The following is a 15,347-nucleotide window of genomic DNA, read 5'->3' as shown; positions in this document are numbered from 1 at the left end:
AAAGTTGCAACCCAAAACGCTCTACTGGGTAACTTTATGAGATTGAACATGAATGTAGACTCAAGTAGAGTACATCGAAAAGAAGAGTAATTTTCTCCTTCAAACCATGGGTATTGGTTACAGTTTAACAGAAAATGCACCTCAAAACCCAAACCTGATGCAATGGAGGGAGAGCGTTGTTATAAATGGATAGCATATGTTTCTCTTGTAAATCTGCAGAAGCTTCACTTTGTGAATGTGCAATTGACAGACTAGGTTTGACAGACCAGCTGAATCTAGTCTACTAAGGCCAAGAATGTAAAGGTTATATGGGATACAATGTTGCTATGTTGGTAGACAGAAAGAAACAGTTGTTATCTATATTTCAGTTAGCACCTGCGTGCAATAGTTGGAAAGTTAAAGGAACAGGCAATACCCCATCAGCTAGGAATGAAGATAACATGAGAGTGCAGAGAGCTTAGCGCACGTGGTGCATTTATAGCACCCCATAGATGCTACAAATAATCTCTGGTTCTAGGTGGAGAGACCTTCATGCAGCATTCGGTATTAAGATCTCAATAAACAAGAAACATTGAAGAGAAATATTTGGAAAATATGTATCACATCCATTATTTCGTGTGAAATTAAACTTAAAATGACAAATACAGATAAGCAGTCTGGGTTTAAAGGGATCATGAGTGTAGGGATGATCTTTATGTAAAGCATTAGGAAATGGTTTATGTAAATTGGGAAACCATAGGACACTGAATAATATGGAGTTTCAAGGAGAGGTTACTGATTGTTGATCTCTCTCGCCCTTCAAAGGTGCTGATTTTCTTCATAGAGTACAAGGGTTTAAGGACCGTCTAGAGCATAGAAGGATCTATCTTAGGGTTAATTAACATATGCAGAAATGCTGAGTATCAACCTTTTTGTTTGAGAAGTTGTGAAACTAAACTGCAAGGGTGGTTTTCTGTTTCTCACTCTCTATCTTAAGCAGTGTGCTTCTAGTCTTCAGACTCTTTTAAGGTGAAGTGGGGGACCGGAGGGCCGCTCTTACTGTGTTGGTTTCCTTTTCACGAAGGGGTAGTGCAGATGAAAGCATGTGGGGAAGCGTTCAGTATATATGGTGTTCTTTGTTAATCCTATGTCAGGACCTCGTCAGAGATTGAGAGGACATAGTGGCATCAAAAAGGGGTGGCAACGGGATGGGTCCAATTGAACCCGGACCCGAGATAGACTACATATACCCGAACCGAGACCCGGACCCGGACCCAACAGGTCTAAATTTAATATACCCGTACCTGTACCCTATGTACACCTTTGGAACCGAGACCCGGACCCATCCCCGACATTAGCCAATAAAAAAGTTTGGAAATAGGCTGCGTCTTTGCTTGAAGCACCCCAATACCTCTGCTTTTATAGAACTCAACTTACTTATTTCTTTCTATTCCCATCGATGTGGGACTAATCTTAGTAGACAACAGCTTCTCTCTCTTTATGCTTCTTGGAAAAGGTCACTTTTGCACGTAGGCAATGCCTTAGCCTAATCACAGCTGCGCATGTGGATCCGATAGCCATTGGTTGGAGCTCACTTTTTGTACAGGCCTGCCAGCGTACCCCCTTCCCCTGCTTAAAAAGATTCCTTTTGATTGTTTCTTGACTAGTAGGCTCTTTTAAAAAACTTAGTCCGACATCCAAAGATTTAGAACGGTAATGTTAGGGAGTTTGTTATAAAATGAAGGGTAGCCTTTTAAAGAGGTGGGAAAGTTCGGGTCTCGGGTCGGGTATGGGGCGGGTCCACTAGTACACGGACCCGTACCCGAAAATCATTGGGTCCATTAAGAAGGACCCGGACCCTACCCACGGTTCCAATGTTTCACCCATACCCGGACACATGTCAAGTATACTCGGCGAGTCCGGGGTCGAGTCCAAGTCCATTGCCAGCCCTAGCATCAATAGAATCCTATTTGGAAAGATTTGTTGCTCTAACGGTGCATAACTTCATCGCAGAGCAAGCATCAAGCTCACACATCTCGTATGTTTGAATATTTAGAAAATGTTGGCTAGATTAAGCATGAGAATAAATGGGTATTTCCTTCAGGCAGAAGGGATGCTTTCGGGAAAAAACCCTCTATTATATAGATAGAGGCATCTCCAAGAAGAAAAGTGAGACTGGGAATTCAAGGATGTATAAATTCCAAAGGTAGATTGAGAAATCATAAAATAGGAGAGGAATAGAAAATATTTGGTGGAGCAAAATACACGGCAGGATAGAACCATATAATGTGATATGGAAACATGTATTAGAAGGGCTTTCACACATTTGGCGCTGACAATGAGAGTCACGTTAAGTAGAGGGTGGAGAATGAGAGACAAATTTCTTTCCAAAAGGTGTGTTGCAACTATATGTCCTTGGAACATTCTTAATCACTTCAAGATCATAACCAATTGCGATAATACAACAAACATGAATCCAGTAACAAAAAGCAGCATTATTTGATGGGGCTATAGTTAGCAAGTTGGGGAATATCAACATATCGACTAACCATAAAATCGGAGATAAATCGGTTTTATTTTAAAAAGCCAGATGAAAAAATCAGATAAAAATACGAATCGACAAAAATATTTTATGGGATGAGACCAAAAAACTGGAGTGAAAATAACGTATAAGTTTAAAAATTCTAAAAAATAAGGTAAAGCCATCAATAAATAATCCATCCATAACAACTTTACTAAACTAATATAATTAAGTCTCTCATCCCATCATTCAAAATTAAATACAAAATCCACTAAAATGATTCAAAATTAAACATAAGGTATGGTAGAGTCATCAGAATTAATAGAAAAGTTGGGAGTTTGGAAAGGTGTAAGCCTCAAGTCATGTAGCCATTCATCATCACTATCAACATCATCTGTGGAGGTGTCATCATTTTGTCTCTTTGAAACCCTCTTCTAACAATGAACCAAGTTGTACAAGATTAATTGCATTACATTCACGAGATGCAGTTATTATCTTCGAGTTCACACTTATGTAAACCAAGTCGTTTAACATAGTCGGTGTCAATTTATTCATTTTTTTGGTTTGTGTCGCCTCAAAAGAACTCCAATTTTCGCATGTTGATGAGAAACATGGTTGGCTAAAAATCCGAATAGGAACCATTTGAACCGACATAATGCTTTTTCCACATACTTCCTACTAAACTCTTACATAGTGAGGCATTTTTTACCCACATATTTAAGATACAATTAAAAGTGAAATAAAATTTATTTTTTTAAAATAATGATTAATGAAAAAGCTAATAATACAAGAAGATACAAAAACGAATAATACAAGAAGATACTTACGAGGATGAGCAGAGCTATTGACAATAATCCCATTGCAATACCATTACATACATTTAGATCTAGTGTATGGTACTTCAACAACTCTGAAAAGAATACATTTTTGTATTCGTTCTGGATCATTGCATTTGAAATCAAGGTGATGTCAGCCTTCACTTCAAGATTATCAAGTTTAACAAACCCACTACACATTAACGATGGATTAAGAAATGCGACAACATGAATTATATTTTTATTTCTCCTCTTTTCAAAATTCTTCAACAGTTCAAGATATCTAGATTCATAGCCATTACAATTCATCTTTAGTACTTCCCTTGCCTTTTGTATTGCTTCATATAAACATCCCATGGTTGATCCCTTACTATAAACAAAACGAAGCACCTTGACAAGAGGCTCTAATGTAGTGATTGTATTATCGCATCATTCCAAAATTTGAAGCTTTGAATTATTTTTGAGATCTTTTTCTTATCTTTACTCTTATTATAACTCATAGCTCTCCACTCAGAGGATGCAACCACCAATCTCAAACCCTCTTCTATTTGCAATATAGAATGAACCATCAAAAAGTTAGTGGAAAATCTAGTATTACCATATATTTCCAATTCCCTTCCATTTGTGTGTTTTCTCATTAAATCTAAAACAATGATATGCGGATACAAAAAATCCACTATCAACTTAGCATCCTTAATGACATCTTTTACCCAAGTGACATCCTTATCAATGTCTTCTAGAAGAAAATTGAACCCATGGGCAGCACACCGTGTTTTATAAATATGAGGGAATTACGATTCTCTTCCATCACCAGCGAGTACATAATTTGATCCATTGTCAGCCATAAGTTGTGCAATATTTAGTAGCCCTAACTTCTCAATGACTATTAAGAAGCAGCGTTTTAAGAAATAATCTAGTTTTTTCAATAACCTCAAATGCATTTATAAAAACTGATCCCTTTGGACAAGAAGCAATATTGAAGAATGATCAATTTTCCATATTCCAGCAAAGATCTGACATCAAAGTGCATCTTGAATGAACCCAAGACTCCTTTATTGAAGCTACATATGCATCAACTTCTGTCCTAAGTTCTTGTACCAATTTAGTGTGAAGAGATGAGTAACTTGGTAATGTATAACCAACGCCAAAACTGATACATGCATTTATCATATTAACAAATGATTGTGCATTAATAACATTAAATGCAATATTATTTATGATAGATGTACAGGTAACTTCTTTGTAAACAAAGTCTTTATCTTTCTTGTTCAACAATTATGGTAAAGAACTTTGCTACAAACGAGAAATGGTAGTAGCAATAAAATTTGCTAACAATTTTATTGATCTAGTTAATGGCAATATGTGGTCGGTCAACTATTTCTGCAAGCAGCCTATACAAGAAGAAATTCCCAACTTCAACAAGAGAGAACGGGCCGACTCGACCAAATAGCCAGACCAACGATTCTTTCCAGCGTAGACCTGCAAAGCAACAGAACCGATGTCGATGAATGAAAGTTAATAGTAGTGGGAAGTTCTGGTGGAAGCAGGGTTTGGCTAACAAGGAGTTGCGGGTGGAGGGGGGGGCCTTCTAACGACTAGCTTCTCCAATGGTTGGCTTGGTAAGCAAGCTACTTTCCCGAACTGTCAATGATACAAACAAACAAGTCCGAATCTTCCTTTCCTTGGCCCCCTCCTTCTTTCCTTAGCCCCCTCCTCCTCCTTCTTCTTCCTGAAGGAAAGGAAGAGATAACCAAAAAGAAGTTGATCATGTCTTGGCTGGTGGAACATGTGACAATGTAGCCAGTCTAATTTTCATGTCAACCGCTAAACAGGTATGGGACCATCTTCACAATCTTTTCTCTATAGGTAATGATGCGAAAATAATTGTTCTTAAATAGACCAACGAAATTGCTAGCAAAACCTATTGCTACTACCGATTCTCGTTTGCAACAAAGTTCTTTACCATCATTATTAAATAAAAAAGATAAAGACTTTGTTGACAAATAAGTTGCTTGTGCATTTTTCATGAATAATATTGCATTTAATGTTATCAATGCACAATCATTTGTTAATATGAGAAATGCATGTATCAATTTTGATGTTGGTTACACATTGCCAAGTTACTTATCTCTTCGCACTAAATTGATACAAGAACTTAGGACAGAAGTTAATGCATATATAGCTTCAATAAAGTAGTCATGGGTTCAATCAAGATGTACTTTGATGGCAGATCTCTGGTCGAATATAAAAATTTGATCATTCTTCAGTGTTGTTGCTTCTTGTCCAAAGGAGCAATTTTTATAAATGCATTTGAGGTATCTGAGCGTAGAAAAACTAGATTACTTCTCGAAAATATTCTTCTTAAAGTCCTTGAGGAGTTAGGGCCATAAAAAATTGCACTTGTTACTGACAATAGATCAAATTATGTACTTGTTGGTGATCTAACAGAATCGAAATTCCCTCATATTCATGAAACACTGTGTGCTGCCCATGGGTTAGATTTGCTTCTAGAAGATATTGATAAAGATGTCACTTGGGTAAAATATGTATTAAGGTACTAAGTTTATAGTGGATTTTTTGTATCGGCATATCATTATTTTAGATTTAATGAGAAAACACACAAATGGACGGGAATTGAAAAGGTATGGTAAGACTAGATTTGCCACTAACTTTTTGACGGTTCAAGCTACATTGCAAATAGCAGAGGGTTTGAGAATGATGGTTGCATCCTCTGAGAGCTATAAGTTATAGCAAGAGCAAAAAATGGGAAAAAAAATCACAAAATAATTCAAAGCTCCAAATTTTGGAATGATGCAATAGCTACAATCACGACAATAGAGCCTATTATCAAGGTGCTTTGTTTGGTTTATAGTGAGGGGTCAACCATGGGATATTTATATGAAGCAATATAAAGGGCAAAGGAAGCACTAAAGAGGAATTGTAATGGCAATGAATCTAGGTATCTTGAATTGTTGAAGAATTTTGAAAAGAGGCGCAAGGAAAATATAATCCCCCCATCCATACTGTTGTCGCATTTCTTAATCCATCTTTAATGTGTGGTGGGTCTTTAAAGGCTGGCATTACCTTGATTTTAGGTACAATGATCCAGAACGAATACAAAAATGAATCCTTTTCAGAGTTGTTGAAGTACCATACGTGGGATCAACAGCTCGACTCATACTCGTAAATATCTTCTTGTATTATTAGTTTTTTATGTCTTCTTATATTATTAGTTTTTCATTATTTTAAGATAACAAATTTTATTTCACTTTTAATTGTATCTTAAATATGTGGCCAAAAAATGTCTCATTATGTAGGAGTTTGGTGGGAAGTATGTGGAGAAAGCATTCCACTGGTTCGAATGGTTTCCATTCGGATTTTAAGTCAACCATTTAGTTCATCAGCGTGCAAAAGAAATTGAAGTGCTTTTGAGGCGACACAAACCAACAAAACGGAATAAATTGACACCAACTATATTAACCGACTTGGTTTACATAAGAGTGAACTCGAAGATGATTGCTATATCTCGTAAACATAAAAAGCGTGATTGGAATGCAACTAATATTGAACAGTTTGGGTCATTGTTAGAAGCGGTTTTCAAAGAGACAGAAAATGAGGTCACCTCCACAAATATGATGATTGTGTTAATGATGATAATGCATGGCTACATGACTTGGGGCTTACACCTTCCCAAACTCCTAACTTTTCTGTTAATTTTGATGACTCTATCATGCCTTATGTTTAATTTGAATCATTTTAGTGAATTTTGCATTTAATTTAGAATGATGGGATGAGAAACTTAATTATATTAGTTTAGTAAAGTTTTTATGGATGGACTACTTATTGATGGCTTTGGCTTATTTTTTCTTTTTTAGAATTTTAAAATTTTTAAACCTGTCCATGTTTTTCACTCTAATTTTTTGAGCCTGCTCCGATATGTTGGCGACATTTTTACATAAAGTATTTTTCCCGAACTGTATTTTTTACCCAATTTTTAAAAATAAAATCAATTTATCTCTAATTTTATGGTGAGTCAATATATTGATATTTCCCAACTTGCTAACTATTAACCAGTCTCATAGCTTGATTGTTTTGCTAGTCAACCCAGAGATCAAATTTGTTTCCAATTGGATTATTGATTGCATTAAGGTTAATTTGAATGGCAACAAAAACGATAATCATGGTTCAGTAAGTGTCAGTAGGGTTTTCTTGGTGATCATAAAGCATTGTTAGGAGGTCCATGGAGACACAAAAACCTCGGATGAAATACAAGGGAAAGATTGACCACTTTTTTGCAGCGGCATGTGTTTATTTTAATTTTCGCATTGAGTTGCATCAAAAAGCACCATTTTGCTTTTTTGTGAAAACTGGCATTTTCTAATTTTCCACTCACAAACAGGTGGTGTCACCAAAATGAGGGTAAAATGTGGCATCCAACGATGCCACTGCAAACCCATTCTGGCTGTCACCTAACAAGCCACACCACTAGTATTGAAACGCGTGCCCCTACTGTGATAGCTACGAAGGCAAATAATGATAGGATAGGAAGGCTCTGATTCCGTTCTATTGAACACAATTTTCATAGTTTTTGGTGGTTTCACATGGATAAACCAAAAAAGGATCTTTGTATGGATACTAATCTTTCTGAGATGTTTAGCATGACTGTTGTAATGGTGGATGGATAAAAATGTAAGGAAGACAAATCAGGAGTGAGTATGATGGCAAACAAAGGTATCAATACTGATCAAGAGATAACACAGCAGCAGCAACAATTGCATGTTTGCAGAAGCAGAGCCTAAAGATAATGTTCTTAGTCATGTTATTTTCCTTGATAATACACTGGAATTTAAATGGGTGGAGCTAATTTAGCGAAGTTAGGATGTTACTTGGAATACTAAAGTAAAAGGTGCACCCTTGTGCGCTCTAATGGAGATGTAGATCTAGTGTCAAAAATTCCTATGATGACCTGAAAATCCATTTCCACTCCTAATTATGAAATTTAATGTTCAAAAAACGGTGCGCTTTGAGTAGATCTATACCTTCCAGCTTCGTAACAATCTTTTCTAGTGAATTTTGAGGTGTGTCTTACTCTTGAGTGCACTTTACTTTTGTGGTATAAGACTAGTTGCGCCTTACTATTGAGATGTGTCTTACTTTTATAGTATAAGCTAAGTGTGCCTTGCTCTTGAGATGCATCATTCTTTGTATTACGACACCTTAAACAAACTTTCTTTTTCCTGAAGGAGTTAAATATGATAAATATCCTTTTCTTATACAATAAGAAGGGAAATATGACTAGTACAAGGTTGAGGAAAATATGATATAACCTTTCATAGGAAGGAAAATTAGTATAAATGCTTTCAATAAACAAGAGCATACAGGCAATGATCTCATGCAAATAATCGATCAATTTTGCTCAAAACAAGATCAATATGATCCACAACCATTGACCACTCATAATATAAATCATTTGCAGCAATTTCATCAAGAGAATGAGGTCCAATCAGTCAAAACCGTTGCTGATTTGGTTGATATAAAACAGCGACTTAATTTCATGATGATCAACAAATATGACCACGAATTTTTATAATCACGATCTAGCTGCAACTATTTTGGATGAAAAAGGTGATCAAATCAAGGTTTAGATTAGGGCAATGGCGTGGACCTGGGACTTTTCAGTAGATCAGACCCACCCTCCTCTCTCGAACCCTCCAACCACAACTCTTTCTCTCCCTCTCTCTCTCTCTCTCTCTCTCTCTCTCTCTCTCCTACCCCCCCAGAAAAAATCATGGCAATAAAGAAAGGAAGTTGATCTTCCCCATTAAAGCTCTCGCTGGTATTGAAGCCACTCTCTATTCATACCTTTCATTTGCTTTAGGCCTCAAAATAACTTGAGGCAACCATGTCCCAGCCACAACCAATAGTTCATGGCTGGGAAAAGACGGGTTGCAGGACCATGGAGGGCAAGAGGGGGGAGTAATGTAATTAGGGGAAGTTATTTGGGTTTTTATTTTTCTTTATTTCAATTGTTATTTCCGATTTTACTAAGGGCAAGTTTAGTCATTTATTTTTCAGTTACTAACCGGTGGCCAGGATTTTGTAGGAGCTTTCTGGGGTTTCTAAGTTACTTAAATACTTGCTATTGAAGGGAAGGTTATTATTTCTTGGAGAAATTTGAGTTAATATAATTAGGGAGATGGATTCCTTTTTGGTTTCATGACTTTCCTTCCTTCTCAGCTCTTTTTTTCCCCTTGAACGCTTGTCATCTATTAGAGTCTTTGTGAATTAAGTGGTATCAGAGCCGGTACGATGGCTTCAAAAGAGGCACGTCAAGAAGAATTGAGCTTGTTGACTCAAGTAATTCAAGCCCTAGCAGAGAGAGTAGATAAACTCACGCAAGAAGTCGATCAACTTCGGTATGGAAGGAATCTGGCGACCGGTATTGGAGTTCAAAGCAACAATGGTGAAAGATGTATGTATCTCATTTCTAAACAACCCCAGGTAGCCACGATTAATGATGAATTCAAAGATTGAATTCTTCAATTGTTGGAAAGGGAAAGAGAACCTGAAACTAAAATAAATATTCTAGAGTTCCATGGGCGACTTCATGCGGATGATTTTTCTTGCTTGGCAGGGTAAAGTCAATAAAGTATTTGAATATAGACATATAGCTGATCACTAAAAGGTGAAATTAGTGGTAACAAAATTCCTGGCCATGTTTTAGCTTGGTGGGATGATTTATAGCAAGATTGTCTTCAACAAGGCAATTTACAATAGTTCACAGGAGAAGATAAAGACAAAGCAACACTAAAAGTTTTACCAGTGAACTATGTCTGCACCTTGTATCAAAGGTGTAAAAATCTCGAGCACGAGAAAAAGTTGGTCAGTGAATATACTAAGGAATTTTATACTTGGGGAATGATTTCATGCAACGGATGTATAGTAATATAATGCAACCATACTTCTAGAAAATCATGCTTGTAGCATTTGTATCACCCAAAAAATTGCACATACCCTCTCTTCATCCCAATAGTAAATTTTCAAAAAAATAAAATTCAATTTGCACCACAGATATGGTTAAAATGAGTCCCCTCCAACATTGAATCTAGACAATCCATTTTATGAATTTAAAGATCTAGGCCTTTGCTAACCCAAAACCAACTTTTTTTCTTTTTCAACATTGTTCATCTAATGATAACAAAGTTATCTAAAAATTTTGAAAAGAGAAAAATCTTAAGCAACTTAACAAAATGGACGGCTTATGTTGATTGGGCTAAAGTAACACTTTCTAGGGTGTATTTTCAATTTTTATTTTTTTTTACGATTGTTCAATGGAATGAAAAGGGTGTACATTTAAAAATTGGGATCAAACAAATGGCACTAACATGGTTTTTTAAGGGTTTCATTATATTACTATATAACCGTTGCATGAAATTATTCCCCTTTATACTTTGACATCTAGGGCAAGTTTACAGGAGTTTGAAGATCAAAAGATAAGTCACTACTTGAATGAGCTAAATCAAGACATCAATAACGAATTGGCTTTCAAGGATGTCTATAAGATGCCTGATGCTTACACATTGGCCCTTAATCTAGGCCATGGGAGGAAGGGTTCAGTTACAAGAGGCTCTACTTCGACATCAGGGCAGCAAGCTATAACCTTTAGAAAACCACCCATGGGGCACAAGGGAAACAAGCGGGGGTCGGGGGGGGAGAGGTGGTGTTGGGAGAGGGGTAGCAGCATTTAAAACACCCCACGAAGATACTCAAATTGTGTAATTCAGGCACCAACAACTCATCCAAAGACATATAATTGCTCTTCACATCAACCTGGTATCAAAGTCAATTTTGGTAGAAGAAAATTATGGAGTAGAAGTTGGTGATGAACACGCCTATGAGAGAGCGGATGATATTGGTCCAAGCCAATCCTATCAAGTGGTTGATCTTGTCACAAGTGTTAAGGAGGATTTCTATGGAGACGAAGGGGGTTAAACATTAGTCGTCCAACGAACCATATTATCAATTCCAAGACCATTTGATGAAGAGAAGTGGTTGCGACAATATTTTTTGGACCACTTGCACGTTAAGTATCAGGTTATGCACAATACTATTTGATGGTGGGAGAAGTGAAAATATTGTCCAAGGAAAGGTGGATAAACTAAAACTGAAGGAGCACAAGCACACATGGCCATATCAATTTCAATAGTTCAAGAAAAGAGGTGAGGTATCAATTCTACCTGGATGTTTAGTCTTTTTTCTTCTTTTTTTCCATTGGAACTAATTTCAAATATGAAGCATAGTGTGATGCAGCACCCATGGATGCATGCCACATCTTACTTGGTAGGCCATGGATATAGGATCGGGATATCGTGCATAAAACCATACCAAACACTTATTCCTTTGTCAAGGATGGCATTAACATTACACCCCACCCTATGAGGCAACTTCCTATACCTAAATCCAAAAAGAGGCAAGTCCAAAGTTACTTAATGTGCAAAAATAAAAGGGGCTAGCAAGGCTATGGATGTGATTTATATGTTTCTTGCAAAAGAAAATTCTCCACCTACTTCAATTTCTAAGTCTCTAGAACCTCTACTTGAGAAGTAAAAACACTTGATGCTAGAAGAATTGCCTAATGGCCATCTGCAAATGAGAATTAGTCAATATCACATTGATTTGGTGCCCAGGTCTAGCATACGAAATTTGGCCCATTACAGAATGAGCCTCATTGAACATGAGGAGTTACATACACAGATTGCTGATTTGCTTAAAAGGGATTTGATTTGAGAAAGTATGTCACCATGTACCGTCCTTGCATTACTAACTCCCAAAAGGATGGCTCATGGAGGACATGCATAGATAATCGAGGGCAATTAACAAATTTACAATCAAGTAACGATTTCCCATACCTAGGTTGGATGATATATTAGATATGATTCATGAGGCCAAGGTTTTCTCAAAGATCGATTTAAGGAGTGGTTATGATCAAATCCAAATTTGTCCTGGGAATGAATGGAAGACTGCATTCGAAAGTTGGAATGGACTACATGAGTGGTTGGTAATGCCATTCAGGCTTTCTAATGCACCGTGCACCTTCATGGGCCTAATGGCTGAGGTACTTCGTCCCTCTATTGGTAAATTTGTTGCGGTTGATTTAATGATATATTGGTTTTTAGTGCTAGCCCACATGATCATCTTACTACTTGGAACAAGTTTTTTGTGACGAAATCACTTTTTGTGAATTTAAAAATATGCTCCATTTATAACGGACAATGTTATCTTGCTTAAATATGTTGTTTCATTCAAGGGGAATCAAGGTGGACCAAGAAAAAGTGAAGGCTATAGCTAAGTGGCCAATGTCAAAGTCACTCATTGAGGTGCATTATTTTCATGGCCTAGCAACCTTTTATCGCCACTTTATCAGAAATTTCTGCACTCGAATAGCATCAGTGACCGATTGTATGAAGGCTAGGAAGTTCGCATGGAATCCTGCCGGTAAGAAGAGCTTCACTCTAATTAAACAAAAGGTGATGCAATCACCAATAATCGCATTACCAGATTCCTCTAAGGTGTTTGAAGTTGAAACCGATCCATTAAATATTGGCATGGGGCAATTCTTAGTCAAGAGGGGCGACCAATGGCTTTCTTTAGTGAGAAGTTGAATGAAGCACGTAAGAAATATTTGGTCTATGTTCTTGAGAATGGCGCAACTAGTGGAAAGACGAGTGAATTTTCAATGACAATAGATCTACATCAAGGGCCAACATTGAGCCCGTACCTCTGTCTTAGTTATGGACGACTTAACTAGCCACCTACAGGATGAGGTACCGTGGTGCATGTTGTTCGCAGATGACATAGTTTTGATCGATGAGACCCGAAACGACATCAACACAAAGTTAGAACTTTGGAGGGATGCTCTAGAATCCAAGGGTTTTAAAATTAGCCGGACTAAGGCAAAGTATATAGAATACAAGTTTACTAATAATAGGAGTAGAGACGAGGCAGTAGCTAAGATTGGCGAGCAGGAAGTACAAAAAAGACTGCACTTTCGATATCTTAGGTCGATAATCCAGGAAAATGGAGCGATTGAAGAAGATGTCGCACATAGAATTAAAGCTGAATAGGCCAAATGGAGATGTGCAATTCCGCATGCCAATGAAGCTGAAGGGCAAGCTCTATAGGACAGCTGTGAGACCAGCTTTGCTCTATGGGGCTGAATGTTGGGAGGACAAAAAACAATATACCCATAGAATGAGTGTAGCAGAGATGAGGATGTTGAGATGGATGAGTGGCAAAACAAGAAGGGATAGAATTCGAAATGAATCTATTTGAGAGAATTTATTTGTGGCACCAATAGGCGATAAGATGAAAGAGATTAAACTGAGGTAGGTTGGCTATGTGTGGCACTGACCAAATACAGCACCTGTTAGGAGGTGTGAGTTAGTTTAAGTGGAAGGACATAAAAGGGAAAGAGGTAGGCCCAAAAGGACGTGGTTGGATGTAGTTCGGAAAGATATGGGGACTTATAGCCTGACTGAGAGTATGGCCTTTAATAGAGAAAAATGACGGACCAGGATTCGTATGGCCAATCCCAATTAAATGGGAAAAGGCTATGATGATGATGATGATCTTGAGAATGGTGCAAGCCTTGCGTTATTGGAGACATTACTTGATCCATAGGGAGCTTATTCTATACTCGAATCACGAAGCACTTCAGTACTTGAATTCCCAGTGGATGGCCTCTCTAATAAAATATAACATACCTTCTTATTAAAGCACAAGGCCAGAACCTAAAACAAGGTAGTTGATGCTTTAAGAAGGTGTCTTTGCTTGGAACTTTGTCCATGGAAGTGTTGCGGTTTGAAATAATAATAAAACAATATATGGATCACCAAATTTTCAGCAAGGTCCTAGAAAGACATGTTCATGGGTGGGACCCCATGGGTGAGTATCTCATGCATGATGGTTATTTATTTAAAGGTATATTGTTATGTATATTTGAGTGCTCCTTAAAGTTGCAGATAATTATGGAATTTTGACGGCAGACACTTAGGTGGACACTTTGAAAAAACCATGGCTATGGTCAAAGAAAAAAAATTTTAGCCACACACGCGAAGGGACGCACATGTGAAGGGACGTTCACAAATTTGTGGCCCGATGTCAAATTGGCCAAGTATCAAATGGCCACACATAAAATACGATTTTTTGTACTCCCTCCCTATTTCAAATGCCCCATGGGTTGATATGTCCATAGACTTTGTAGTCGAGCTCCCGCGAACAAACACTATTTTTGTTGTTGTTGATTGATTTTCCAAAATGGAACATTTTATTCCTCGTAGGAAAGTATCGATGCTACAAACATAGCCAATATCTTCGTCAAAGACATCGTGAAGCTACATGGTGTCCCCTAGTCCATTACATATGATTGAGATATAAAGTTCTTGAGTCATTTTTGCCGCACTTTATGGAAGCGCCCAGGAACCAAGCATCAATTTTCTAACACCTATCATCGTTAAACAGATAGGCAAACTAAAGTAGTGAATAAGAGTCTTGGCAACTTCGTGAAGAGTATTGTTGGTGATAACATATCTCAGTGGGACCGAGCTTTACCCCATCTTGAATTTGCCTACAACAATTCGGTAAATTGGTCTACACGAAAATCACCATTTGAAATTATTAAGGGGAGGACACCTAATCATGTGCTTGACCTAGTGCCATTACCAGGGCAAGGCAAGGTAAGTGATGACACCAATGCATTTGTTGAGCATTTTCGAGACTTCCAAGCTCAAATCAAAAAGAAAACTGAAGAAAGTAATGCAAAGTATCGAGAAGCTTCAAATGAGCATCAAAGAAAGAAGATTTTCAAAGAGCGTAACTTGGTAATGGTGTACTTGCGAAAGTACAAGTCCAAGAAGGTGGCCATTGACGAATTTGGAAGAAATATGAGATTAATGCATATGAGGTAGAAATACCAAAAACATTGAATATCTCCTTGATATTTAATATTGTTGATTTATTTGAGTTTCACGAAG

This window comes from Amborella trichopoda, chromosome 1 (genome assembly GCF_054954075.1).
Source record: "Amborella trichopoda isolate Santa Cruz 75 chromosome 1, AtrichopodaSantaCruz75HAP2 v2.0, whole genome shotgun sequence".
Lineage (NCBI taxonomy): Eukaryota > Viridiplantae > Streptophyta > Magnoliopsida > Amborellales > Amborellaceae > Amborella > Amborella trichopoda.
This window is presented reverse-complemented; position numbering follows the sequence as displayed.